Source organism: Oncorhynchus kisutch, linkage group LG8, assembly GCF_002021735.2.
Source record: "Oncorhynchus kisutch isolate 150728-3 linkage group LG8, Okis_V2, whole genome shotgun sequence".
In the NCBI taxonomy this organism is placed as follows: domain Eukaryota; kingdom Metazoa; phylum Chordata; class Actinopteri; order Salmoniformes; family Salmonidae; genus Oncorhynchus; species Oncorhynchus kisutch.
The window spans coordinates 12,368,022-12,395,728 of record NC_034181.2 but is presented as its reverse complement, the minus strand read 5'-3'; the positions used below and the strand labels follow the sequence as shown (position 1 = coordinate 12,395,728).

The 27,707-nt window shown below is 45.5% G+C and overlaps 1 long non-coding RNA gene across 4 annotated transcripts in view; it reads right to left on the bottom strand.

The window, feature by feature from the left end:
- Positions 1-27,435, bottom strand: part of LOC109895173 (uncharacterized) — a 48,526-nt gene extending 21,091 nt beyond the window's left edge. The window contains exons 1-6 of one of the 4 annotated variants that reach the window (XR_004210736.1): positions 27,255-27,435; positions 25,221-25,402; positions 25,007-25,111; positions 24,584-24,747; positions 23,791-23,881; positions 16,485-17,696 (exon numbers count right to left, since the gene is read on the bottom strand). This is a non-coding gene — a long non-coding RNA (uncharacterized LOC109895173). Of the gene's footprint in view, positions 1-16,484; positions 17,697-23,790; positions 23,882-24,583; positions 24,748-25,006; positions 25,112-25,220; positions 25,609-27,254 lie in introns of those variants that run through there. The other 3 variants (XR_004210738.1, XR_004210737.1, XR_004210735.1) reach the window with 3 other exon arrangements.
- Positions 27,436-27,707: the final 272 nt, after the last annotated feature.

Below are 27,707 nucleotides of genomic sequence, written 5' to 3'. Positions count from 1 at the left end.
CAGCCAGAACAGCCTCCAGCCCCTAGACCCCCACAGCCAGAACAGCCTCCAGCCCCCCACAGCCAGAACAGCCTCCAGCCCCTAGACCCCCACAGCCAGAACAGACTCCAGCCCCTAGACCCCCACAGCCAGAACAGACTCCAGCCCCTAGCCACCACAGCCAGAACAGACTCCAGCCCACCACAGCCAGAACAGACTCCAGCCCCTAGACCCCCCACAGCCAGAACAGACTCCAGCCCCTAGCCACCACAGCCAGAACAGACTCCAGCCCACCACAGCCAGAACAGACTCCAGCCCCTGGCCCCACACAGCCAGAACAGCCTCCCACAGCCAGAACAGACTCCAGCCCCCTAGCCCCTCTCAGCCAGAACCGACTCCAGCCACCAGCCCCCCACAGCCACAACAGACTCCAGCCCCCCACAGCCAGAACACACTCCAGCCCCTTGCCCCCCACAGCCAGAACAGACTCCAGACCCTAGCCCCCCACAGCCAGAACAGACTCCGGCCACCAGCCCCCCACAGCCAGAACAGACTCCAGCCCACCACAGCCAGAACAGCCTCCCACAGCCAGAACAGACTCCAGCCCCTAGCCCCCCACAGCCAGAACAGACTCCAGACCCTAGCCCCCCACAGCCAGAACAGACTCCAGTCCCTAGCCCCCCACAGCCAGTACATACTCCAGCCCACCACAGCCAGAACAGCCTCCCACAGCCAGAACAGACTCCAGCCCCTAGCCCCCCACAGCCAGAACAGACTCCAGACCCTAGCCCCCCACAGCCAGAACAGACTCCAGTCCCTAGCCCCCCACAGCCAGTACATACTCCAGCCCCTAGCCCCCCACTGCCAGAACAGCATCCAGCCCCCCACAGCCAGAACAGCCTCCAGCCCCCCACAGCCAGAACAGCCTCCAGCCCCCCACACCCAGAACAGACTCCAGCCACCCACAGCCAGATCAGACTCCAGCCCCCAGCCCCCCACAGCCAGAACAGACTCCAGCCCCTAGCCCCCCACAGCCAGAACAGACTCCAGTCCCTAGCCCCCCACAGCCAGAACAGACTCCAGCCCCTAGACCCCCACAGCCAGAACAGACTCCAGCCCCTAGACCCCCACAGCCAGAACAGACTCCAGCCCCCCACAGCCAGAATAGACTCCAGCCCCTAGCCCCCCACAGCCAGAACAGACTCCAGCCCACCACAGCCAGAACAGCCTCCAGTTCCCTGGCCCCACACAGCCAGAACAGCCTCCCACAGCCAGAACAGACTCCAGCCCCTAGCCCCCCACAGCCAGAACAGACTCCAGACCCTAGCCCCCCACAGCCAGAACAGACTCCAGCCACCAGCCCCCCACAGCCAGAACAGACTCCAGCCCACCACAGCCAGAACAGCCTCCCACAGCCAGAACAGACTCCAGCCCCTAGCCCCCCACAGCCAGAACAGACTCCAGACCCTAGCCCCCCACAGCCAGAACAGACTCCAGTCCCTAGCCCCCCACAGCCAGTACATACTCCAGCCCCTAGCCCCCCACAGCCAGAACAGCCTCCAGCCGCTCACAGCCAGAACAGCCTCCAGCCCCCCACAGCCAGAACAGACTCCAGCCCCCCACAGCCAGAACAGACTCCAGCCCCCCACAGCCAGAACAGCCTCCAGCCCCTAGACCCCCACAGCCAGAACAGCCTCCAGCCCCCCACAGCCAGAACAGCCTCCAGCCCCTAGACCCCCACAGCCAGAACAGACTCCAGCCCCTAGACCCCCACAGCCAGAACAGACTCCAGCCCCTAGCCACCACAGCCAGAACAGACTCCAGCCCACCACAGCCAGAACAGACTCCAGCCCCTAGACCCCCACAGCCAGAACAGCCTCCAGCCAGCAGCCCCCCACAGCCAGAACAGACTCCAGCCCCCCACAGCCAGAACAGACTCCAGCCCCTAGACCCCCACAGCCAGAACAGACTCCAGCCCCTAGCCACCACAGCCAGAACAGACTCCAGCCCACCACAGCCAGAACAGACTCCAGCCCCTGGCCCCACACAGCCAGAACAGCCTCCCACAGCCAGAACAGACTCCAGCCCCCTAGCCCCTCTCAGCCAGAACCGACTCCAGCCACCAGCCCCCCACAGCCAGAACAGACTCCAGCCCCTTGCCCCCCACAGCCAGAACAGACTCCAGACCCTAGCCCCCCACAGCCAGAACAGACTCCAGCCACCAGCCCCCCACAGCCAGAACAGACTCCAGCCCACCACAGCCAGAACAGCCTCCCACAGCCAGAACAGACTCCAGCCCCTAGCCCCCCACAGCCAGAACAGACTCCAGACCCTAGCCCCCCACAGCCAGAACAGACTCCAGTCCCTAGCCCCCCACAGCCAGTACATACTCCAGCCCCTAGCCCCCCACAGCCAGAACAGCCTCCAGCCGCTCACAGCCAGAACAGCCTCCAGCCCCCCACAGCCAGAACAGACTCCAGCCCCCCACAGCCAGAACAGACTCCAGCCCCCCACAGCCAGAACAGCCTCCAGCCCCTAGACCCCCACAGCCAGAACAGCCTCCAGCCCCCCACAGCCAGAACAGCCTCCAGCCCCTAGACCCCCACAGCCAGAACAGACTCCAGCCCCTAGCCACCACAGCCAGAACAGACTCCAGCCCACCACAGCCAGAACAGACTCCAGCCCCTAGACCCCCACAGCCAGAACAGACTCCAGCCCCTAGCCACCACAGCCAGAACAGACTCCAGCCCACCACAGCCAGAACAGACTCCAGCCCCTGGCCCCACACAGCCAGAACAGCCTCCCACAGCCAGAACAGACTCCAGCCCCCTAGCCCCTCTCAGCCAGAACCGACTCCAGCCACCAGCCCCCCACAGCCAGAACAGACTCCAGCCCCCCACAGCCAGAACAGACTCCAGCCCCTTGCCCCCCACAGCCAGAACAGACTCCAGACCCTAGCCCCCCACAGCCAGAACAGACTCCAGCCACCAGCCCCCCACAGCCAGAACAGACTCCAGCCCACCACAGCCAGAACAGCCTCCCACAGCCAGAACAGACTCCAGCCCCTAGCCCCCCACAGCCAGAACAGACTCCAGACCCTAGCCCCCCACAGCCAGAACAGACTCCAGTCCCTAGCCCCCCACAGCCAGTACATACTCCAGCCCCTAGCCCCCCACAGCCAGAACAGCCTCCAGCCGCTCACAGCCAGAACAGCCTCCAGCCCCCCACAGCCAGAACAGACTCCAGCCCCCCACAGCCAGAACAGACTCCAGCCCCCCACAGCCAGAACAGCCTCCAGCCCCTAGACCCCCACAGCCAGAACAGCCTCCAGCCCCCCACAGCCAGAACAGCCTCCAGCCCCTAGACCCCCACAGCCAGAACAGACTCCAGCCCCTAGACCCCCACAGCCAGAACAGACTCCAGCCCCTAGCCACCACAGCCAGAACAGACTCCAGCCCACCACAGCCAGAACAGACTCCAGCCCCTAGACCCCCACAGCCAGAACAGCCTCCAGCCAGCAGCCCCCCACAGCCAGAACAGACTCCAGCCCCCCACAGCCAGAACAGACTCCAGCCCCTAGACCCCCACAGCCAGAACAGACTCCAGCCCCTAGCCACCACAGCCAGAACAGACTCCAGCCCACCACAGCCAGAACAGACTCCAGCCCCTGGCCCCACACAGCCAGAACAGCCTCCCACAGCCAGAACAGACTCCAGCCCCCTAGCCCCTCTCAGCCAGAACCGACTCCAGCCACCAGCCCCCCACAGCCAGAACAGACTCCAGCCCCCCACAGCCAGAACAGACTCCAGCCCCTTGCCCCCCACAGCCAGAACAGACTCCAGCCCCTAGCCCCCCACAGCCAGAACAGACTCCAGCTCCTAGCCCCCCACAGCCAGAACAGACTCCAGCCCCTAGCCCCCCACAGCCAGAACAGACTCCAGCCACCAGCCCCCCACAGCCAGAACAGACTCCAGCCCCTAGCCCCCCACAGCCAGAACAGACTCCAGCCCCTAGCCCCCCACAGCCAGAACAGACTCCAGCCACCAGCCCTCCACAGCCAGAACAGACTCCAGCCCCCCACAGCCAGAACAGACTCCAGCCCCCAGCCCCACACAGCCAGAACAGACTACAGCCCCCAGCCCCCCACAGCCAGAACAGACTCCAGCCCCCAGCCCCACACAGCCAGAACAGACTACAGCCCCCAGCCCCCCACAGCCAGAACAAACTCCAGCCCCCCACAGCCAAAACAGACTCTGGCCCCCAGCCCCACACAGCCAGAACCGACTCCATACAAGACTACTACATCAGAGACTGATTACATACAATACTACTATATCAGAGACTGACTACATACAAGACTACTACATCAGAGACTGACTACATACAAGACTACTACATCAGAGACTGACTACATACAATACTACTATATCAGAGACTGACTACATACAAGACTACTACATCAGAGACTGACTACATACAAGACTACTATATCAGAGAGACTGAGTACATACAAGACTACTACATCACAGACTGACTACATACAACACTACTATATCAGAGACTGACTACATACAAGACTACTACATCAGAGACTGATTGCATACAAGACTACTACATCAGAGACTGACTACATACAATACTACTATATCAGAGACTGACTACATACAATACTACTACATCAGAGACTGACTACATACAAGACTACTACATCAGAGACTGACTACATACAAGACTACTATATCAGAGAGACTGAGTACATACAAGACTACTACATCACAGACTGACTACATACAATACTACTATATCAGAGACTGACTACATACAAGACTACTAAATCAGAGACTGATTGCATACAAGACTACTACATCACAGACTGACTACATACAATACTACTATATCAGAGACTGACTACATACAAGACTACTACATCAGAGACTGACTACATAGAAGAGTACTACATCAGAGAGACTGACTACATACAACACTACTATATCAGAGACTGACTACATACAAGACTACTACATCAGAGAGACTGACTACATACAACACTACTATATCAGAGACTGACTACATACAAGACTACTACATCAGAGAGACTGACTACATACAAGACTACAATATCAGAGACTGACTACATACAAGACAATTGTATCAGAGACTGACTACATACAAGACTACTATGTCAGAGAGACGGAGTACATACAAGACTACTACATCACAGACTGACTACATACAATACTACTATATCAGAGAGACTGACTATATACAAGACTACTACATCAGAGACTGACTACATACAAGAGTACTATATCAGAGAGACTGATTACATACAAGACTACTACATCAGAGACTGACTACATACAAGACTACTACATCAGAGAGACTAATTACATACAAGACTACTATATCAGAGACTGACTACATACAAGACTACTATAGAGAGACTGACTACATATAATGCTACTACATCAGAGAAACTGACTACATACAAGACTACTACATCAGAGAGACTGACTACATACAAGACTACTATATCAGAGAGACTGACTACATACAACACTACTCTAGAGAGACGATCTACATACAAGACTACTATATCAGAGACTGACTACATACAAGACTACTAAATCAGAGAGACTGACTACATACAAGACTACTACATCAGAGAGACTGACTACATACAAGACTACTACATCAGAGAGACTGATTACATACAAGACTACTATATCAGAGAGACTGACTACATACAAGACTACTACATCAGAGAGACTGATTACATACAAGACTACTACATCAGAGAGACTGACTACATACAAGACTACATAAGGCGGAGGGACAAAGTTAAGTATTCTACTTTGGCTGTTGTTGCAGGTGAGCTGGGGGTCCCACCTTTAAAAGACTGGCTATGCACAATGAGACATAGAGTTGTCTGGGCTTTGTCTGCATTAGTCTGTCTATTTATTGCCTGATGAATTTGGTAGGAAAGTCATGGCAGGAGTTTGATTGGTAAGGATTCTGCCCAATTATTTTTCCTTTATTTTACCTGCCAACTCCTGCACCGCTGTCAGGGACAAGTGCAGATGAAAATGGCTCGTTTTCTGTCTTTCTTTCCCCCATTCTGAGAGCCAGGTTGCAGATACAGTGTGCGCGCGTGTGTGTGTTTTAGCGGCTGAATGGCGAGGCCACAGGACAGCAGTGTGAAGGCTGCCAGCATCTGCCTCCCGTTGTCTCCCTCACAAATACCCCCAGGCTATAACACTCTGCTGATCCACGTAGCTCCCTCTTATAAAATCTATTTAATTTTTGGCTGACTTCATTGAGGTTTTCTCTGTTTAGTTTTTCCAGGTTTCCGTTTTCTCAGGTTTTCACTCTCAAAATCAGATGTTTTATTTATTATTATAGAAAAACAACTATATTGGTTGGAAGTCCACAGCAATGCTTAAAACACACCAGGAGAGCACTTTTGAGGTCTAGGATTTTTGGGTGTAGTTATCCTTAACATTTCAGCAAGAGGCAGTTGTTTAGCTGTGTTTTTGTAGCACGTGTGATGGTAGAGTTTGCAAAACAACTACCCACTGGATTGATGCAAATAATCATGATATCATTCTGCCAGGTAAGCATAGACTACTTTGTAGACTACTTTCAATACATTTTGTTGATTTTCTACATATCTCTCTCACTCTCTCTCAGCAACCCGAGAGAGAGAGAGGTGCGAAGAAAATTGCTTTTCTTTTTCCAAACACCTGAGCCTCCCTCCTGCAAGTATGCTGTTTGTACCTCCATATTTCAATGTTCCTAATCAGTTGTGATTGTGTGTTGAGGAATATTGTGTTGTGATAAACAGGTTTGTTTCTGACTAGAGCCCAGCGGCTGTACCCAAGGGAGCCACTGGATCTAATCTGGTACTACTGTGGTGCTCAAATCTGACAGGCAAAATAATGTGCCAGTGTGTGTATGTGTGTGTGTGTGTATGTGTGTATGTGTGTGTGTGTGTGTGTGTGTGTGTGTGTGTGTGTGTGTGTGTGTGTGTGTGTGTGTGTGTGTGTGTGTGTGTGTGTGTGTGTGCACTCAGCAGGTGTAATGACACCTCCTGTCTTTGTTTCCTCACACCATCAGGTGAGGGGGGCTGTCTCTTAGGTGGACACAGGAACAGTCTCCTGTTGAGTTTCCCAGAGACACCTGGACTGTCTATAGACTGTCTATCTGGATCTGTACACAATACTACACAGAGAGTTAGACTCCTTCACTGGCTACTAAAAATTATTCTGCACCTAAATATAAACAGAGGTAACACATAGAAACAGAGTTATTTGGCAATGGATACTGTTGCTACAGACACTGCAGCATGAGTTAGATAACACCTGGATTTGAGCAAATTGAGCAGAGCGTAAAACGTCCTCATGGGGTACTCTACATCTAGCAGCAACATGAGACATGAAGCAGTGAAGACAGACGTTGATCCTCACAACTTTCTTCTCTCACACACACCGTCTCTGTCTGTCTGAGCTCCGAGACTCAACACAACACTTTCCATTGCCTACGCTTTTACACAGGAATTCATCTCTGTGCTGTTAACAAGCAGGCAGCAGACCATGCTTTGTAACTGACACGAAGGGACATTAACAGAATCTTAATTAATTTAAATGGTTGTCAGTAATTATAAACACTACATTTTCTTGGCAAAAACGGCTATGAATACACTATTGTAAAGCTTAAATAACAAAAAGGTTTGAATATGATAGGAAGGACATTGACCCACAAGCATATCAATATTAATTCAAAGAGAATGATTAATTGTGTTCCCTCCAGCTCCATAACAAAAGCCTTTTAAAATGTTATTTAAATGATGTAATCTGGCTGTGTTATAATTGGTCAATTAGTGGCTGGAGCAGTTCTCTTTTCAAAACAACACTAAACAAACTAGCCAACCTTCAGACAGAATGGGGAATGATAGATAAAGACATTAAACAAAGGATGAGAGAAAAGAGAAGAGGGGGGGAGAAGAGAGAGAGAGTGTGTAGGAGAGAGCGAGAGAGAGAGAGTGTGTAGGAGAGAGAGCGAGAGAGAGAGAGGAGAGGGAGCAAGCAGCATGATGTAAGGCTTGAGAAGATGCCAATTGTTTTGTGTCTCCTATTTGGGCCAGGCAGCGTTAATGTGAGCTAGCCCCAAGCGGAGCAAGCCAAAATCACACACAGGACACACTCTCACACACACACAAACCCACACACAGGACTTTGAAATGACAGCTTGATGGGATTCGGGAAGGGGCCTAGGAGGAGAGGGGGAAGGAGAAGAGAGGGGAGAGGAAAGGGAAGGAGGGGAGAGGGGAGAGGAAAGGGAAGGAGGGGAGAGGGGAGAGGAAAGGGAAGGAGGGCAGAGGGGAGAGGAAGGGAAGGAGGGGAGAGGAGAGAAGGAAGGAGAGGGAGAGGGAAGGGGCCTAGGAGGAGAGGGGGAGGAGAAGAGAGGGGAGAGGAAAGGGAAGGAGGGGAGAGGGGAGAGGAGAGAAGGAAGGAGAGGGAGAGGGAAGGGGGAATGAGAGGAGAGAGGGAAGGAGAGGGGAGCGGGGAGGAGAGAAGGGGAGGAGAGAGAGATCAGAGGGGGGATGAGAGGAGAGAGCAGAGGGAAGGAGAGGACAGGAGATGGAAAGAGAGGAGAGTGGAGAGGAGAGAGAAGAAGGAAGGAGAGGAGAGAGGGGAGATGAGAGAGAAGGAGAGGAGAGAGGGAAGGAAAGGGAAGGAGACAGGAGTGGATGAGAAGGGGCTGTCTGCTTGTCTTTTTTTCGATGAATCATCTCAGTTTTGGGGGAGGGGATTTGATTAAAAAGCAGCCCAAACCAGCTATTATGTGGAGGAGCTGTCAGCGAAAGGGAGTATAGAGGCAGTTTGACGCTAATATGGAAACAGTTTAGGGAGCACCTCAGCATGCTTTGATGAAAGGCCTCATGGCTTTGGCTACAGCAGAGTCATCGTGCTGCTGGATTCCTGGAGGGATAGTTAGAACAAAAATAAAATGATCTATAATTTGTCCTAAATCACTCCCTTCACGAGTTCCTTTGTTAAGTAAATGAAGATGAATGTCCCTAAATGATTGTCAAATTATGCAGTCAGTTGAGTTCATGTTGCATTGTTTTTACACTGACTTTCAGATGTCAGGTAGGTTAATGCATTTAAAAACAAGTAGAACTAACTTATAGATCCAATGTGAACAAACATTTGCATGAATACAGTATATCAAGCTCACAGAGTTTGAAGACACACATTCAAAGCAACTGTCAGAAGTTAATCAAGACCATGGATCCTAAACGACGAAAGGATCCTAATGGAACATGCCACACTTCTCACTGAACAAATCTATGTCATGGATGTGTTGTGTGTAACCTATAGAGGTGGCGGGTAACAGGGTAACAGGAGCACTGAGCAGATGTCTAGACCCCCAAGTCCACTGGCTCGGGAGGGGAGAGAGGGAAGGGAGGAATTGGGCTGGGGAAGGGAAGGAGGGTGCAGGTCCAGAGGAGAGGGAGACTGACTGTTCAGCGGACTCTGGCTGACTCTCACAGACACCAGACAGACAGGCCAATAGACAAAGACATGGATAAGACAGACAAATACATGAGACATGTAGACACTTAGCAACATACCATACACGCAGGCAGGCAGGCAGGCAGGCAGGCAGGCAGGCAGGCAGGCAGACAGACAGACAGACAGACAGACAGACAGACAGACAGACAGAGACAGGATCATTACAAAGACCATTCATATCATAATACCTCTAAAATATGTAGCTGGAAAAGCAACAAGTCCTAGTGATGACTCAACTCCTCGGTGTGAAGAGAAAACGTCTGGATGCCACCTCCATTCTTTTCACAGCTTTTAATTAGGCATATGTCTTCTCATGAAATAACACATAACACATTCTGCCTCAGAGTTTGTTGGCAATTCTTACTTCCCACTTTGCAGAAGGAACATGCTGTCAGAAACACTATGAAACCGATAGACTTGTTAAAGCCGATTAAAATCTGTAATTCTTCAGTTTAATTAGTGAAGCGAAAATGTGCTAATCATGAATTGGCATAATTTAGAGAAGATGAGCTAGCTAGGTCTATAGTGGAGAGATGAAACGAACGAAAACTCAATGCTCGATTTAATTCATGATCACTACCATATCAAATATTATCCAATCAGTAGTGTTGTTTTAGAATAATTCATATGGAAAAAGAGGCCTAAGCGGCAGTATTTTGGACAGGACGTGAGACATCAACATGTATGCCTAGTCAGATTGAAGACCTGTGGAGCTGGTAGGCTACAGTGGCAGGAAAAAGTATGTGAAACCTTTGGAATTACCTGGATATCTGCAGAAATTGGTCATCAAATTTGATCTGATCTTCATATAAGTCACAACAATAGATAAATATAGTGTGCTTAAACTAATAACACACAAATTATTGTATTTGTCTTGTCTATATTGAATACATCATTTAAACATTCACAGTGTAGGTTGGAAAAAGTATGTGAACCCCTAGGCTAATGATTTCTCCGAAAGCTAATTGGAGTCAGGAGTCAGCTAACCTGGAGTGCAATCACTTAGACGAGATTGGAGATTTTGGTTAGAGCTCTCTTGCCCTCTAAAAAACCCTCACAAAATATGACTTTGCTATTCACAAGAAGCATTGCCTGATGTGAACCATACCTCGAAAAAAAAGAGATCACAGAAGACCTACGATTAAGAATTGTTGACTTGCATTTAAGCTAGAAAGTGTTAAAAAGGTATTTCTAAAAGCCTTGACGTTCATCAGTCCCAGTAAGACAAATGGTCTATAATTGGAGAAAGTTCAGCACTGTTGCTACTCTCCCTAGGAGTGGCCGTCCTGCAAAGATGATGCAAGAGCACAGCACAGAATGCTCAATGATTTTAAGAAGAATCATTGAGTGTCAGCTAAAGACTTACAGAAATCTCTGGAACATGCTAACATCTTTTAGATACGTAAAACACTAAACAAGAATGTTGTTCATGAGGGGACACGACAGAAGATATTGCTGTCCAACCAAAAACATAGCTGCACGTCTGAAGTTTGCAAAAGTGCACCTGGATGTTCCACAGCGCTACTGTCATAATATTCTGTGGACAGATGAAACTACAGTTGAGTTGTTTGGAAAGAACACAGAATACTTTGTGTGAAGAAAAAGGCACAGCACACCAACATCAAAACCTTATCCCAACTGTAAAGTATGGTGGAGTGAGCATCATGGTTTGGGGATGCTTTGCTGCCTCAGGACAGCTTGCTATCATCGGTGGAAAATGAATTCCCAAGTTTATCAAGACATTTTGCAGGAGAATGTTACGCTATCTGTCCGCCAAATGAAGCTCAACAGATGAAGCTCCTGCAACAGGACAATGACCCAAACACAGAAGTAAATCAACAACAGAATGGCTTCAACAGAAGAAAATACACCTTTCTGGAGTGGCCCAACCCGATCGAGATGCTGTGGCATGACCTTAAGAGAGCGGTTCACATCCCAAGAATATTGCTGAACAGAAACAGTTTTGTAAAGATGAATGGTCCAAAATTCCTCCTGACCGTTGTGCAGGTCTGATCCACAACTACAGAAAACGTTGAGGTTATTGCTGCCAAAGGAGGGTCAACCAGTTATTAAATCCAAGGGTTCACATACTTTTTCCAACCTGCACTGTGAATGTTTACACAGTGTGTTCAATAAAGACATGAAAACATATAATTGTTTGTGTGTTATTAGTTTAAGCAGACTGTGTTTGTCTACTGTTGTGACCTAGATCAGATCACATTGTATGACCAATTTATGCAGGAATCCAGGTATTTCCAAAGGGTTCACATACTTTTTCTTGCCATTGTATATGACATCTCTATTGATTTTACAAGATTTTTTAAAAATCCTTTAGCTGTAACCTTGAGAGGAAGCACTGCAGCAAAGTTATCCCTCAAACTTTCTCCTAGGCCCAATATGTGGCGCTTTAGTGATAATATAACATCATCAGGAATGAGAACATTGTAATGATGTCAGTGGAATAGCTCTGCCAAAGAAATGTCTAACCAACAGAGAGAGGCTCCATTTAGGTCCGGTCCCTAGTCACTCGACTAATTACTTAAGTACCAGCATCTGGGCCTATCAAAACATTCAACATTTAGAGAGACAGAATAAGGTGTTTAACAAAGTGGGTTTTTCAAACAGGGTTTTTGTCACAAAACTACATCTTGCAAATATTTATCTTGAAATACACTGAAATGCATGACACCGATTTACAACTAAAGCCCAAATTGGATCCTCAAATTGGAGCTCAGGTGCATCCTGTTTCCATTGATCATCCTAGAGATGTTTCCACAACTTGCATTCCACTGGTGGTAAATTCAATTGATTTGACATGATTTGGAAAAGCACACACCTGTCTATATAAAGTCCCACAGTGCATGTCAGAGCAAAAACCAAGCCATAAGGTCGAAGGAATTGTCCGCAGAGCTCCGAGACATTATTGTGTCAAGGCACAGATCTTGGGAAGGACCAAAAAATGTCCACCGCAAAATGTTTGCTGCCTTGAAGGTACCCAAGAACACAGTGGCCTCCATCATTCTTAAATGGAAGATGTTTGGAACCACCATCGCCAAACTGAGAAATCGGGAGGTGACCAAGAACCTAATGGTCACTCTGACAGAGCTCCAGAGTTCCTCTGTGGAGATGGGAAAACCATCCAGAAGGACAACCATCTCTGCAGCAATCCACCAATCAGGCATTTATGGTCGAGAGGCCAGACGGTAGTCAGTTTGCCAAAAGACACCTAAAGGACTCTCAGACCATGAGAAACAAGATTCTTGGGTATGATGAAACCAAGATTAAACTATTTTGCCTGAATGCCAAGTGTCTAGAGGAAACCAGGCAGGGACTGAGAGACTAGTCAGGATCGAGGGAAAGGTGAACAGAGAGATCCTTGATTAAAATGTGCTCCAGAGCGGTCCGAACGTCAGACTGGGGTGAAGGTTCACCTTCCTACAGGTAAACAACCCTAAGCACACAGCCAAGACAACGCAGGAGTGCTTTCGGGACAAGTCTCTAAGCCTGGACTTGAACCTGATGGAACATCTCTGGAGAGACCTGAAAATAGCTGTGCAGCGACGCTCTGGTTCTGAATACTTATATATATACTTATAATATCATATAAATATGATATTTTAGTTAAAAAATTATAATAATTAGCAAACATTTTTAAAAACCTGTTTTTGCTTTGTCGTTATCGGGTATTGTGTATAGATTGACGGGGGGATTGACGGTAACGTAACAAAATGTAGAAAAAGTGAAGGGATCTGAATACTTTCCGAATGCACTGTACAGTATAATATTCTACAAATTAATTTTAGGCAACAAAAAAAGCTGTAGCAAACATTGTCGTGGAAATATTTGGTCAATCATATTTTACAAATGGCGGAGCATGTGAGTTCAAATAGACTGTTAATTACTTCATCATAAAAGCCGAGCTGGTTCATGAATACAACTCCTTCCAGTCTTGGCACACACGTGTTATTTGTCCTCATTACTTCATACTCATAGTAACTCCTCTTAATGGCTCATCACCTCTGGCATTTAGCCACCGTTATCATATTGCCTTCATATTAGGACATGTAACCTGTAGAGCCACAGAAATAGTTTCATGCATGTAGGACCATAGCAACAGACCATGGCACTCTACAGGAATGACCAATACATGTCATCTTGCTAACTCTTCTGAAAGGGACACCCCTGTTCTAGAAAAGACCCAAGAGGTGTAACCATAGATGGCCATAACAATTACAAGAATAACCGACAGGTGCATATCTAATGGTGTCCAATGATCTAGAGCACATACAGAGTACTAGTTTTGCTGACACCTTCTGAAATAAATAATTGCCACATATGTACTGGAAAATTCACTGTAACATACACAACATTGTTTCCCATTATTTAATAACAGACTCATTAACACAAACACACAATAGGCTACAGCTCACTTCACAGCTGTGGGGAACTCAACGTATTGTAGTACTGTGTGTGGAGGGCTCTGTACGCAGCATTGTACCTTCACTGTTGCGTTTTGCTCGAAGAAAAAGCTTCATAAACTCAGTCTCCTGTAATTAGCAGAGGGCTAAATGAAGGTACTAGCCTCAGTTAGGAGCAGGGCCCTTAGATACACCACAATAATACAGTATATACAAATAGCAGATACTTTGGGAAATAGACTCCACATGTTTAGTGTGTGTATGTGTGCATGTGGATCAAGAGTAAAGAGTAAACCAAATACTACAGTAATTAGGAACAAGGCCCAGTAGGAGTAGTTCAGCTATTTCTATACCCACAATACCCAGTGACTGTCCCAGATTCCCAAGACTGGGGTGCACCTCCCTGTTGGGGTTCCAGAGACTGTTAATAGACTCAGGTGGGTATATTGCTACTGTCGTGTCTTTACTATCAATAAATGAAGACTTTTAGTTTTTATCAAAGATTCTCTGTAATTATTATTACGCGATTAAACTGATTAATCATGTAACTGTAATTAACTAGAAAGTCGGGGCACAAAGGAAAATATTCAGATTAAAAAGTTAGCATTTCCTAAAATAACTTTTCAGATATTTTCATATCTGATCCATAGTCTTCTGATTAATTAATTATTTACCTCACGTTAGTCTCATTCCAAACGTTGTAAATTGTTGGTTATCTGCACGAACCCAGTCTTCACCATTGGTCATCCATACATCAATTGTCTTAAATCATTTATATATTACTAACTAAGTAATTCACAGAAATGCATAAACAAACAAAGTCAATATGGTTACCAGAAATGATAAGGGAATGTGCCCTAGTGGGCTGAACCGGCATGGCGGTTTGTTAGACAAAGGGGAAGTGGGGGTCGACTAAGAAGTCACTACAGAGTGATAATTATAACAATTGAAATGCTAATCCTTTGCACATGAACGCTCACTCAATCGGGAACAATTGCAATCAATATATTTATTTACGCTCAGTGTGTCGTCTTGATCGCTGGTGAAAAGTTGTGTCTTTTGTAGAATTGTCTGTCTGTCTCTCTCCCGCTCTCTCTCTGTTGTGGTTATAGTGGAAAGGATAGTTCAGAGTGACATTCATTCATGTTGTTGTAGAGTGGATGTTTCGGCGGTTGTCGTTCTTCGCGTTCAATGATACTGAATAGCTGCAGACTAGTAATTAATATCAAAGCCCTGTTCTTATTCTGTCGGTATGGATAGTCTAAGAGTTTAACCACGTGGTATGGTTAAAAGATTCAGCAATGGTCTACAACCTTTGTATTACCGTGATTGAGAGAAACATGGTCTGGTGATCATTTCTCAAAGTTGGGTTTTATTCGGAATTGCAGAAAAGGGCTGTCCCAGGATGCCTGACCCTAATTGGGAACAGGGGCGATCCTCTGATTTAGTTCAACTCAAAAGGGAATTGGAGTTTCCTTCATTAAACAGTCCAAAATCACATCAAACAATTTTACAAACAGTATCATACTCACTCATTAATCTTATACAACAATTAGATGTAAACCTCATATCTGAGGCTATTATATAAACAACGTTATGGCAATGTGGCCACACCGTCTCTTATGAGCTTCCCCAAAATGTAACAAACGGACCAGTTCGTAGCTGGATTCTTCACCAATCTTTTATACCTTGTCCGGGAACATGAAATTTGTTCGGACCTCCAGTTCTGTGAGGTGGAAGAAATTCCTTTGTTCTCTATGAAAATTCACTCTGTCTCTTATACTGTGTGGCCATGAGGCAGGGTCTTCTCAGGAATTTACAACCTCTCTCTGACCACAGCAGCTAGTTGAAGGAGGCAGGGGGAGGGGGATGGGCTTGCTGTACCCAAAGAGGGCAACGCCATGACACTACTCAGACTCAGATTCGTGTATTGCTACTCAGACTCAAACTCAGATGGGTGTTTTGCTACTCAGACTGAGATTAGTACATTGCTACTCAGACCCAGATTAGTGTATTGCTACTCAGACTTATTAGTCTATTGGTACTCAGACTCAGATGGGTATATTGCTACTCAGACTCAGATTAGCGCATTGCTCCTCAGACTCAGATTAGTGCATTGCTACTCAGACTCAGATGGGTGTTTTGCTACTCAGACTCAGAGAGATGCAGGTTTGGGGTGACGATAGGGATGCTATACACTTCGGGTTTCAATTCAGCCCTATAATTATATCAGTAAAAAACAAACATTAAAGGTTGGCCAATTTATAGCAGTCCAAATGTGTTGAGCACTCAGAAAAATAATGGTTTGGGCTTCAGTATTTGCTTAGTTCTTAGCTTTGGCATACCTACCTTAATGTAACCCTGTTCCTAACTCCAGGTACAGTATATAAAAAACAACATCGGGTTTGTATTCATTAGAAACCCTCATTGTCTGTCATGTTTCAATGAATTCCCTAATGAATACGACCCTGTCAAAAGACTGTAATCAATTACATGTTGATTCACCTACCTTGCCTCCATCGTTCATGTCCCAGCCACAGTTCTTGACCCCCAGGGCAGCGTGTGTCAGTGAGGCGTCCAGACAGATGATTGGGAGGCCGTAGATGGTATGGAGCACCCGGGGCTCCAGGTCCTCAGGGGCCAGCAGGTACACTGTCTCCCCAGCAGAGAGGGTCACCGTGGGGCTACTGTCTACTCCCCTCAGCCCCTGGTACTAGGACCATAGACTCCTCCTGCGACCAGAGCCACTGTTAGAAAAGTGAATACTTTATTCAGCCTGCTGATTAGACTTCTCACTCCATGTGACAGTAAAGTACCTCACATATGAAAAGTCCAGTTGCACTGCTAATTAACTAATATGGTATATAATGGATTGACTGTGACAGATAGAGGAATTCAAATATGAGAAATCACAACAGCAGACTGGATCAATGTAGACACCGTATCATTGCATCAGGGGATTCTATCATAAACCTCTTTCAAATGATCAAGCTGAGAGAGACAGACAGAGAGAGAGAGAGAGAGAGAGAGAGAGAGAGAAAGAGTGAGAGAAATAGAGACAATGTAATCATATGTTTCCCATGCCAATAAAGCCCTTTGAATTGAAATTGAATTGAATTGAATTGAGAGAGACACAGGTTTGGGCAGCGTGGCCTGGCAGAGGGTCCTCCAGTAGCCCGTCATCAGGCTGGTCCAGCCGGACGTCTAGCCCAGCAGCTAAGGTGGGGCTCTCCAGGCTCAGAGCCAGGGTGTGTGGACCCTCCCAGGGATCTGGAACCCTGCTATGTGCTGCAAATCATGTGTGAAACACAAACAAACTCTGGCTGAAACTAATCCTGGACTTGCATGAGTAGCAGGTCCAAGATCCAAGACCAGAGTACCAGATGCAGCAGCCAGAGTCACGTGGAACCTTTTGCCCAGCTAGCTTGCTAATGTGGAATGTGTGTCTTGCTAATCACACCCTGAAACTGTTATTTCCAAGTCTTGTGAAAGCAAAATGTTTTCTGTACAATTCCCAGAAAAGGCTAGCCAGTGGAATAGCCATTAAGTTGACTGGAGAGTTGAGGACACCCTCTCACCATGGCCATAGGAAGCCACACCAGACGTGACTGATGTGAGGTCTGCAGTCAAGGGGGCTGGGCCTCAGGAAGTGGGCCTCAGGAAGGGGGGTGCAGAGTCCTAGTGGAGGGTGTCCCACAATCTCACATCCCCTGATGTGTACCTGGGGGGGACGGAAAACAACGTTACACAACACGAGGGATTATATTAACATTAAAGAGATTCGCAACATAGTGAATAGAAGCTTAAAACAGTCACTTTTTACGAAGCATTGATGCATACTGCTCAAGAGGACCAGGCAGATATCAGTTATGGCCTACAGTAGCTCTAAGCAGATATAACTAGCTCATCCTAGCTTTAGACAGTCCTCTCTCTGCACATGCATAGAAACACCAAATGCTTCCCAAGTTTCCCATTTGCAGCTTAGTCAATTGGAGACATGCAGAGTTGAGTGAGGTGGCAGCTGAGTTCCTCACAGTCGGCATGAGAATAGCCATGAGACAAGCTACCCCAGGTCCACCCCAGCACCAGCTGCCCTGGGCTGTCTCAGATGGACAGAGCTCCTCTACGGTGCTGGAACCTGGATGTGGGTCAGGACTGGTGCTGGGTTGGGCTGTTGGAGAGAGCTGCAGACAGAGATAACCACAGAGAGTAGCACCAAAGGGCTGCCAGATAAACCCTTTCAACTAGTTTGCTACCAATGACACTGTGGCACAAACAAGATGGTAAGATAGCTAGCTTCAACTCCCCAATTTAAATGCTACAATCACTTATACCACTTCAGCTAGCTACTGTACCACCCACTTCACTGAGCATCGGTCTCCCAGCATGAGGAAATGGGACAGGCAGGCAGGCAGGCAGACAGACAGACAGAGACAGACAGACAGAGGGAGAAAGGAGGCTAAAACTCTCCATCTGACATCTCAGGGTTTGTCAGGAAGGTAACAACACTCAACATAATTAGTGCATCGTCCTTCAGCCAAGAATCAACAGGAGAAATCCATGCCTTTCCCTCTTCCAAGCCATGAAACGTTTGATGTATCAATTTTAGGCAAGATCAAAGCACAACCTGCAGTTCTGCTTCCTAAGTGCATCTACAAGATACTGTATGAAGGTGAGAGAAATATTTGATCAGTTTGCCACGAAAAAACCACAGGGGGAAAAAAAATGTCAGCTAAAACTCAACCCTGGTTATAAAAGGATCTCATAGTGACGCATAGTATCTTATAAAATTCAGTGATCCAAATTGAATTAAGTCAAATGTTATTTGTCCACATACGCCGAATACAACTAGTATATACTTTACTGTGAAATGCTTGCTTACGAGCCCTTCCCAAAGATGCAGAGTTTCAAAATAATAAAATATTAACACAAGGAATAAAATACAGAAGAACGGAGCTATATACAGGGAGTACCAGTACCAGATCAATGTGGAGCTATATACAGGGAGTACCAGTACCAGATCAATGTGGAGCTATATACAGGGAGTACCAGTACCAGATCAATGTGGAGCTATATACAGGGAGTACCAGATCAATGTGGAGCTATATACAGGGAGTACCAGTACCAGATCAATGTGGAGCTATATACAGGGAGTACCAGTACCAGATCAATGTGGAGCTATATACAGGGAGTACCAGATCAATGTGGAGCTATATACAGGGAGTACCAGTACCAGATCAATGTGGAGCTATATACAGGGAGTACCAGTACCAGATCAATGTGGAGCTATATACAGGGAGTACCAGTACCAGATCAATGTGGAGCTATATACAGGGAGTACCAGTACCAGATCAATGTGGAGCTATATACAGGGAGTACCAGTACCAGATCAATGTGGAGCTATATACAGGGAGTACCAGTACCAGATCAATGTGGAGCTATATACAGGGAGTACCAGTACCAGATCAATGTGGAGCTATATACAGGGAGTACCAGTACCAGATCAATGTGGAGCTATATACAGGGAGTACCAGATCAATGTGGAGCTATATACTGGGAGGACCAGTACCAGATCAATGTGGAGCTATATACAGGGAGTAACAGATCAATGTGGAGCTATATACAGGGAGTACCAGTACCAGATCAATGTGGAGCTATATACAGGGAGTACCAGATCAATGTGGAGCTATATACAGGGAGTACCAGTACCAGATCAATGTGGAGCTATATACAGGGAGTACCAGTACCAGATCAATGTGGAGCTATATACAGGGAGTACCAGATCAATGTGGAGCTATATACAGGGAGTACCAGTACCAGATCAATGTGGAGCTATATACAGGGAGTAACAGATCAATGTGGAGCTATATACAGGGAGTACCAGTACCAGATCAATGTGGAGCGATATACAGGGAGTACCAGATCAATGTGGAGCTATATACAGGGAGTACCAGTACCAGATCAATGTGGAGCTATATACAGGGAGTACCAGGACCAGATCAATGTGGAGCTATATACAGGGAGTACCAGATCAATGTGGAGCTATATACAGGGAGTACCAGTACCAGATCAATGTGGAGCTATATACAGGGAGTACCAGATCAATGTGGAGCTATATACAGGGAGTACCAGTACCAGATCAATGTGGAGCTATATACAGGGAGTACCAGATCAATGTGGAGCTATATACAGGGAGTACCAGTACCAGATCAATGTGGAGCTATATACAGGGAGTACCAGATCAATGTGGAGCTATATACAGGGAGTACCAGATCAATGTGGAGCTATATACAGGGAGTACCAGATCAATGTGGAGCTATATACAGGGAGTACCAGATCAATGTGGAGCTATATACAGTGAATACCAGATCAATGTGGAGCTATGTACAGGGAGTACCAGTACCAGATCAATGTGGAGCTATATACAGGGAGTACCAGTACCAGATCAATGTGGAGCTATATACAGGAAGTACCAGATCAATGTGGAGCTATATACAGGGAGTACCAGATCAATGTGGAGCTATATACAGGGAGTACCAGATCAATGTGGAGCTATACACAGGAAGTACCAGTACCAGATCAATGTGGAGCTATATACAGGAAGTACCAGATCAATGTGGAGCTATATACAGGGAGTACCAGATCAATGTGGAGCTATATACAGTGAATACCAGATCAATGTGGAGTTATATACAGGGAGTACCAGATCAATGTGGAGTTATATGCAGGGAGTACCAGATCAATGTGGAGTTATATACAGGGAGTACCAGATCAATGTGGATCTATATACAGGGAGTACGAGATCAATGTGGAGCTATATACAGTGAACACCAGATCAATGTGGAGCTATGTACAGGGAGTACCAGATCAATGTGGAGCTATATACAGGGAGTACCAGATCAATGTGGAGTTATATACAGGGAGTACCAGATCAATGTGGAGTTATATACAGGGAGTACCAGATCAATGTGGAGCTATGTACAGGGAGTACCAGATCAATGTGGAGCTATATACAGGGAGTACCAGATCAATGTGGAGTTATATACAGGGAGTACCAGATCAATGTGGAGTTATATACAGGGAGTACCAGATCAATGTGGAGCTATATACAAGGAGTACCAGATCAATGTGGAGTTATATACAGGGAGTACCAGATCAATGTGGATCTATATACAGGGAATACGAGATCAATGTGGAGCTATATACAGTGAACACCAGATCAATGTGGAGCTATGTACAGGGAGTACCAGTACCAGATCAATGTGGAGCTATGTACAGGGAGTACCAGATCAATGTGGAGCTATGTACAGGGAGTACCAGTACCAGATCAATGTGGAGCTATATTACAGGGAGTACCAGATCGATGTGGAGCTATATACAAGGAGTACCAGATTAATGTGGAGCTATATACAAGGAGTACCAGTACCAGATCAATATGAAGCTATATACAGGGAGTACCAGTACCAGATGAATGTGAAGCTATATACAGGAAGTACCAGATCAATGTGGAGCTATATACAGGGAGTACCAGATCAATGTGGAGCTATATACAGTGAATACCAGATCAATGTGGAGTTATATACAGGGAGTACCAGATCAATGTGGAGTTATATGCAGGGAGTACCAGATCAATGTGGAGTTATATACAGGGAGTACCAGATCAATGTGGATCTATATACAGGGAGTACGAGATCAATGTGGAGCTATATACAGTGAACACCAGATCAATGTGGAGCTATGTACAGGGAGTACCAGATCAATGTGGAGCTATATACAGGGAGTACCAGATCAATGTGGAGTTATATACAGGGAGTACCAGATCAATGTGGAGTTATATACAGGGAGTACCAGATCAATGTGGAGCTATGTACAGGGAGTACCAGATCAATGTGGAGCTATATACAGGGAGTACCAGATCAATGTGGAGTTATATACAGGGAGTACCAGATCAATGTGGAGTTATATACAGGGAGTACCAGATCAATGTGGAGCTATATACAAGGAGTACCAGATCAATGTGGAGTTATATACAGGGAGTACCAGATCAATGTGGATCTATATACAGGGAATACGAGATCAATGTGGAGCTATATACAGTGAACACCAGATCAATGTGGAGCTATGTACAGGGAGTACCAGTACCAGATCAATGTGGAGCTATGTACAGGGAGTACCAGATCAATGTGGAGCTATGTACAGGGAGTACCAGTACCAGATCAATGTGGAGCTATATTACAGGGAGTACCAGATCGATGTGGAGCTATATACAAGGAGTACCAGATTAATGTGGAGCTATATACAAGGAGTACCAGTACCAGATCAATATGAAGCTATATACAGGGAGTACCAGTACCAGATGAATGTGAAGCTATATACAGGGAGTACCAGTACCAGATCAATGTGCATGTGTACGAGGTAGACATGTACATGAAGACAGGGTAAAGTGACTAGGCATCAGGATAGATAATACTAAGGTATTTGAGGTAGATATGTACATGTAGGCAGGGTAAAGTGACTAGACATCAGGATAGATAATAATAAGGTATTTGAGGTAGATATGTACATGAAGGCAAGGTAAAGTGACTGGGCATCAGGATAGATAATAATAAGGTATTTGAGGTAGATATGTACATGAAGGCAGGGTAAAGTGACTAGGCATCAGGATAGATAATAATAATAAGGTATTTGAGGTAGATATGTACATGAAGGCAGGGTAAAGTGACAAGGCATCAGGATAGATAATAATAAGAGTAAAATAAAGAACACAGGCGCAGCAGCAAATGATGTTTAACAAGGTGCAATTGTTAATTGAAATCCATTCCAGGTGACTACCTCATGAAGCTGGTTGAGAGAATGCCAAGTGTGCAAAGCTGTCATCCTGGCAAAGGGTGGCCACTTTGAAGAATCTCAAATATAAAATATATTTCTTTAACACTTTTTGGTTACTACATGATTCCATATGTGTTATTTCATAGTTTTGATGTCTTCACTATTATTCTACAACGTAGAAAATAGTAAAATAAAGAAAAAACCCTTGAATGAGAAGGTGTGTCCAAACTTTTGACTGGGTGGCTGGAGTCTTTGGCAATTCTTCGAGCCTTCCTCTGGCACCGCCTGATATAGAGGTCCTGGATGGCACGGAACTCGGCCCAGCGATGTGCTAGGCTGTCCGCATCACCCTCTGTAGCACTTTGCAGTCAAGGGTGGTGCATTTACCATACCAAGCGGTGATGCAGCCAGTAAAGATGCTCTCGATGGTGTAGCTGTAAAACTTTTTGAGGATCTAAGGGCCTATGCCAAATATTTTCAGCCTCCTGAGGGGGAAGACATGATATTCTGGGTGAATACAATTTGCTGCAGCAGGCAGCCCTCTGTCTCTGTATGTAGGGAATAGAGTGCCTTTTGGGACCCAGCCAGAGTTCACCGGCGCCAGAGGAGAATTTAATCAGACCACTCCCTGTGGGCCCCAGCCTCCTGAAACAACATTTAACAGACTCATTTCAGCAGCTCAAGTCACGCTATCATCCTACTGTACACCGGACCCAGTCGAAGTTAAGTAGCTTACTTCATGTGAGAATCCATAGCTGTAAGGGACATAACATAGAGGCTGAAGTCTATTGTGTTTTCACAACAGGTTGAATTAAAAGAACATGAAAAAAAGGAGTTCAAAGACAAGTGGTGGTCTCTTTTAGTACAGAGTCAAAACAGCAGCTCAATGTCTATTGATCTCTCTTCATTAGGCTGGAAATGTGCTTATCAACACAGCTGCTTGCCCCTTCTGACACTGAAAACAGGTTATATACTGTATATCTTACATCGGCAACAACATAGCTGTCACAGGAACTGATGTCACACAGCACCGTCTCAAAGGTCATACTGCAGTTAGCTGATTGATCCAACACGATTCTAGGAGTAGGAAGACATGCAAGTCGAAATGTTGTTTATGGGGGTCCTTGCAATTACAATGTTATTACTACAATGAATACTGTATAGTTACACAGGTTTAAGTTAATATTGTATAGTTACACAGGTTTAAGTTAATATTGTATAGTTACACAGGTTTAAGTTAATATTGTATAGTTACACAGGTTTAAGTTAATATTGTATAGTTACACAGGTTTAAGTTAATATTGTATAGTTACACAGGTTTAAGTTAATATTGTATAGCTACACAGGTTTAAGTTAATATTGTATAGTTACACAGGTTTAAGTTAATATTGTATAGTTACACAGGTTTAAGTTAATATTGTATTATTACACAGGTTTAAGTTAATATTGTATAGTTACACAGGTTTAAGTTAATATTGTATAGTTACACAGGTTTAAGTTAATATTGTATAGTTACACAGGTTTAAGTTAATATTGTATAGTTACACAGGTTTAAGTTAATATTGTATAGTTACACAGGTTTAAGGTAATATTGTATAGTTACACAGGTTTAAGTTAATATTGTATAGTTACACAGGTTTAAGTTAATATTGTATAGTTACACAGGTTTAAGGGCAAATTCAGATGAAGTGTTATCTAAAAAAATGCATTGAGTTAGAGTGCCACACACACAGCCAAGCAGTCAGACACACACCCCTATCAAGCCAAGCCGTCTCCTACCTCCCAGTTGGAGCGCACAGTGTTCTCAGAGTTCCTGCAGTCTCGTAGTGTGTTCTTCCAACAGGGGGAGTCAGAGACAGCGGTACCGTGGTGATAACCATTCTCCAGACACATCCTAAATGACAACACATCATCCTCCGCCAGGACGGCCCACGCCGTGGAACCTGTGGAAGCATATTGAGTGATCATCACTAGGTACAGCAAAGTAGAACGGTGTACTTATACTACACATCTTGCTGACCTGGAGAGGATATTGAAGGGGACATGTTGGATAGTGGTCATCATCACTTACTAGGGCCTACGTCACATTAGGGTCGCACAAAACAGTGTGCGGTCTGTTAAGGTCTACTTATGCTTCAAGTGAAAACAGATTAGTCTCTGAGTTGTATATAACTGACGGATCTGATCATGATCTTAGTTTACCTGAGTACATCATCCCAACTCTGTCCGTCTGAGATATTGGAAGATATTCGGGGCTAACTCATAGGGCGACTCGACGTCAAAGAAGGGAATGTCATTTATCTCATTCTGCAAAAAATAAGTAAATCAGCAATGAAATTGAGTTCCACTTAATGAAGTGGTAGGTAGGCTACCTCTACTGGTGGAATTGTCATGATCATCCTCGACATCATCTTACCAGGTCTTGAATGAATTGATCCACCAATTTGTTTGTCTTGTTAACTTTCACACTGTGGTATTGTCTCTTCCTTCATATCCTCTCCTCTTGAATCCTCTCCAACAAGGGACTGGTCCTTCCACCAAGCAAGCCCTCGGGCTATCGATACATTGTGGTTGATCCTCTTCTTGTTCACTGTTCCCCTGTAAAGTTGCAGATGACACATGCTTCTGTCTTCTTTCTGGTCCACTTACGTTTTCACAAAACATCTTATTTTTAGAGTCCTCCCGACTTGGTTGGCCAAGAGAGTCACCATTGGAGTTCAGTTGCTCATCATTTATATGAAATCAAATTGTATTTGTCACATGCACCGAATACAACAAGTCGTGGCCAAAAGTTTTGAGAATGACACAAATATGAATTTCCACAAAGTTTGTTGCTTCAGTGTCTTTAGATATTTTTGTCAGATGTTACTATTGAATACTGAAGTATAATTACAAGCATTTCATAAGTGTCAAAGACTTTTATTGACAATTACATTTTATTGACAATTACAGTATTTTTTTGTAATCTTGTAATCTGCCATGGCATGCTGTCAATTAACTTCTGGGCCACATCCTTACTGATGGCAGCCCATTCTTGCATAATCAATGCTTGGAGTTTGTCAGAATTTGTGGGGTTTTGTTTGTCCACCCGCCTCTTGAGGATTGACCACAAGTTCTCAATGGGATTAAGGTCTGGGGAGTTTCCTGGTCATGGACCCAAAACATCGATATTTTGTTCCCCGAGCCACTTAGTTATCACTTTTGCCTTATAGCAAGGTGCTCCATCATGCTGGAAAAGGCATTGTTCATCACCAAACTGTTCCTGGATGGTTGGGAGAAGTTGCTCTCGGAGGATGTGTTGGTACCATTCTTTATTCATGGCTGTGTTCTTAGGCAAAATTGTGAGTGAGCCCACTCCCTTGGCTGAGATGCAACCCCACACATGAATGGTCTCAGGATGCTTTACTGTTGGCATGACACAGGACTGATGGTAGCGCTCACCATGTCTTCTCCAGACAAGCTTTTTTTTTTCGAATGCCCCAAACAATCTGAAAGGGGATTCATCAGAGAAAATGACTTTACCCCAGTCCTCAGCAGTCCAATCCCTGTACCTTTTGCAGAATATCAGTCCGTCCCTGATGTTTTTCCTGGAGAGAAGTGGCTTCTTTGTTGCCCTTCTTGACACCAGGCCATCCTCCAAAAGTCTTTGCCTCACTGTGCGTGCAGATGCACTCACACCTGCCTGCTGCCATTCCTGAGCAAGTTCTGTACTGGCGGTGCCCCGATCCCGCAGCTGAATCAACTTTAGGAGACGGTCCTGGCGCTTGCTGGACTTTGTTGGGCGCCCTGAAGCCTTCACAACAATTGAACCGCTCTTCTTGAAGATCCGATAAATGGTTGATTTAGATGCAATATTACTGGCAGCAATATCCTTGCCTGTGAATCCTTTTTTGTGCAAAGCAGTGATGACGGCACGTGTTTCCTTGCAGGTAACCATGTTTGACAGAGGAAGAACAATGATTCCAAGCACCACCCTCCTTTTGAAGCTTCCAGTCTGTTATTCAAACTCAATCAGCATGACAAAGTGATCTCCAGCCTTGTCCTCGTCAACACTCACACCTGTGTTAACGAGAGAATCACTGACATGATGTCAGCTGGTCCTTTTGTGGCAGGGCTGAAATGCAGTGGAAATGTTTTTTGGTGATTCAGTTAATTTGCATGGCAAAGAGGGACTTTGCAATTAATTGCAATCCATCTGATCACTCTTCATAACATTCTGGAGTATATGCAAATTGCCATCATACAAACTGAGGCAGCAGACTTTGTGAAAATTAATATTTGTGTCATTCTCAAAACTTTTGGCCAATACTGTACAAGCCCTTAACCAACAATGCAGAACTGTTTTTAAAAGTAAGTAAGAAATTATTTGCAAAAATATATATGAAAACGGAAGGAAAAAAGTAACACAATAAAATAACAATAACGAGTCTATATACAGGGGTACCGGTACCGAGTCAATGTGCGGGTATGTTGTTTGTCAGTTCTTGCTTCAAACGCTCTGTAAACGCTGCCATATTTTCTACCATTGTTACAACAACATATATCTTTAACTTGTTATTTTTAGACAAAATAACAAAGCGGTAGGGTTAACATTTTTGTAGCTAGCCCATCTCAAAACAAAAAACAGTGAAGTCCTGTACCAAAACCTGTCCGACTAGAGACTTTGCTATCAGATTAGTTCCACAAAATGTAATTCCTCCGTTTATTATGGGCGCATCGGTCTGTAATAGTGGATTGTTTCCTATTTTAATTTCAACAAAGAATAACGTGTACAATGAATAAAGTTTAAATGAAAATACACAATTATTAAAGAAAAAGGTTTATGATCCTGATTGTATACTTTCTAGGTACAGTACTCTCAAATGTATTATACTTATTGTTTTAAATCCTATGATTATTCAAC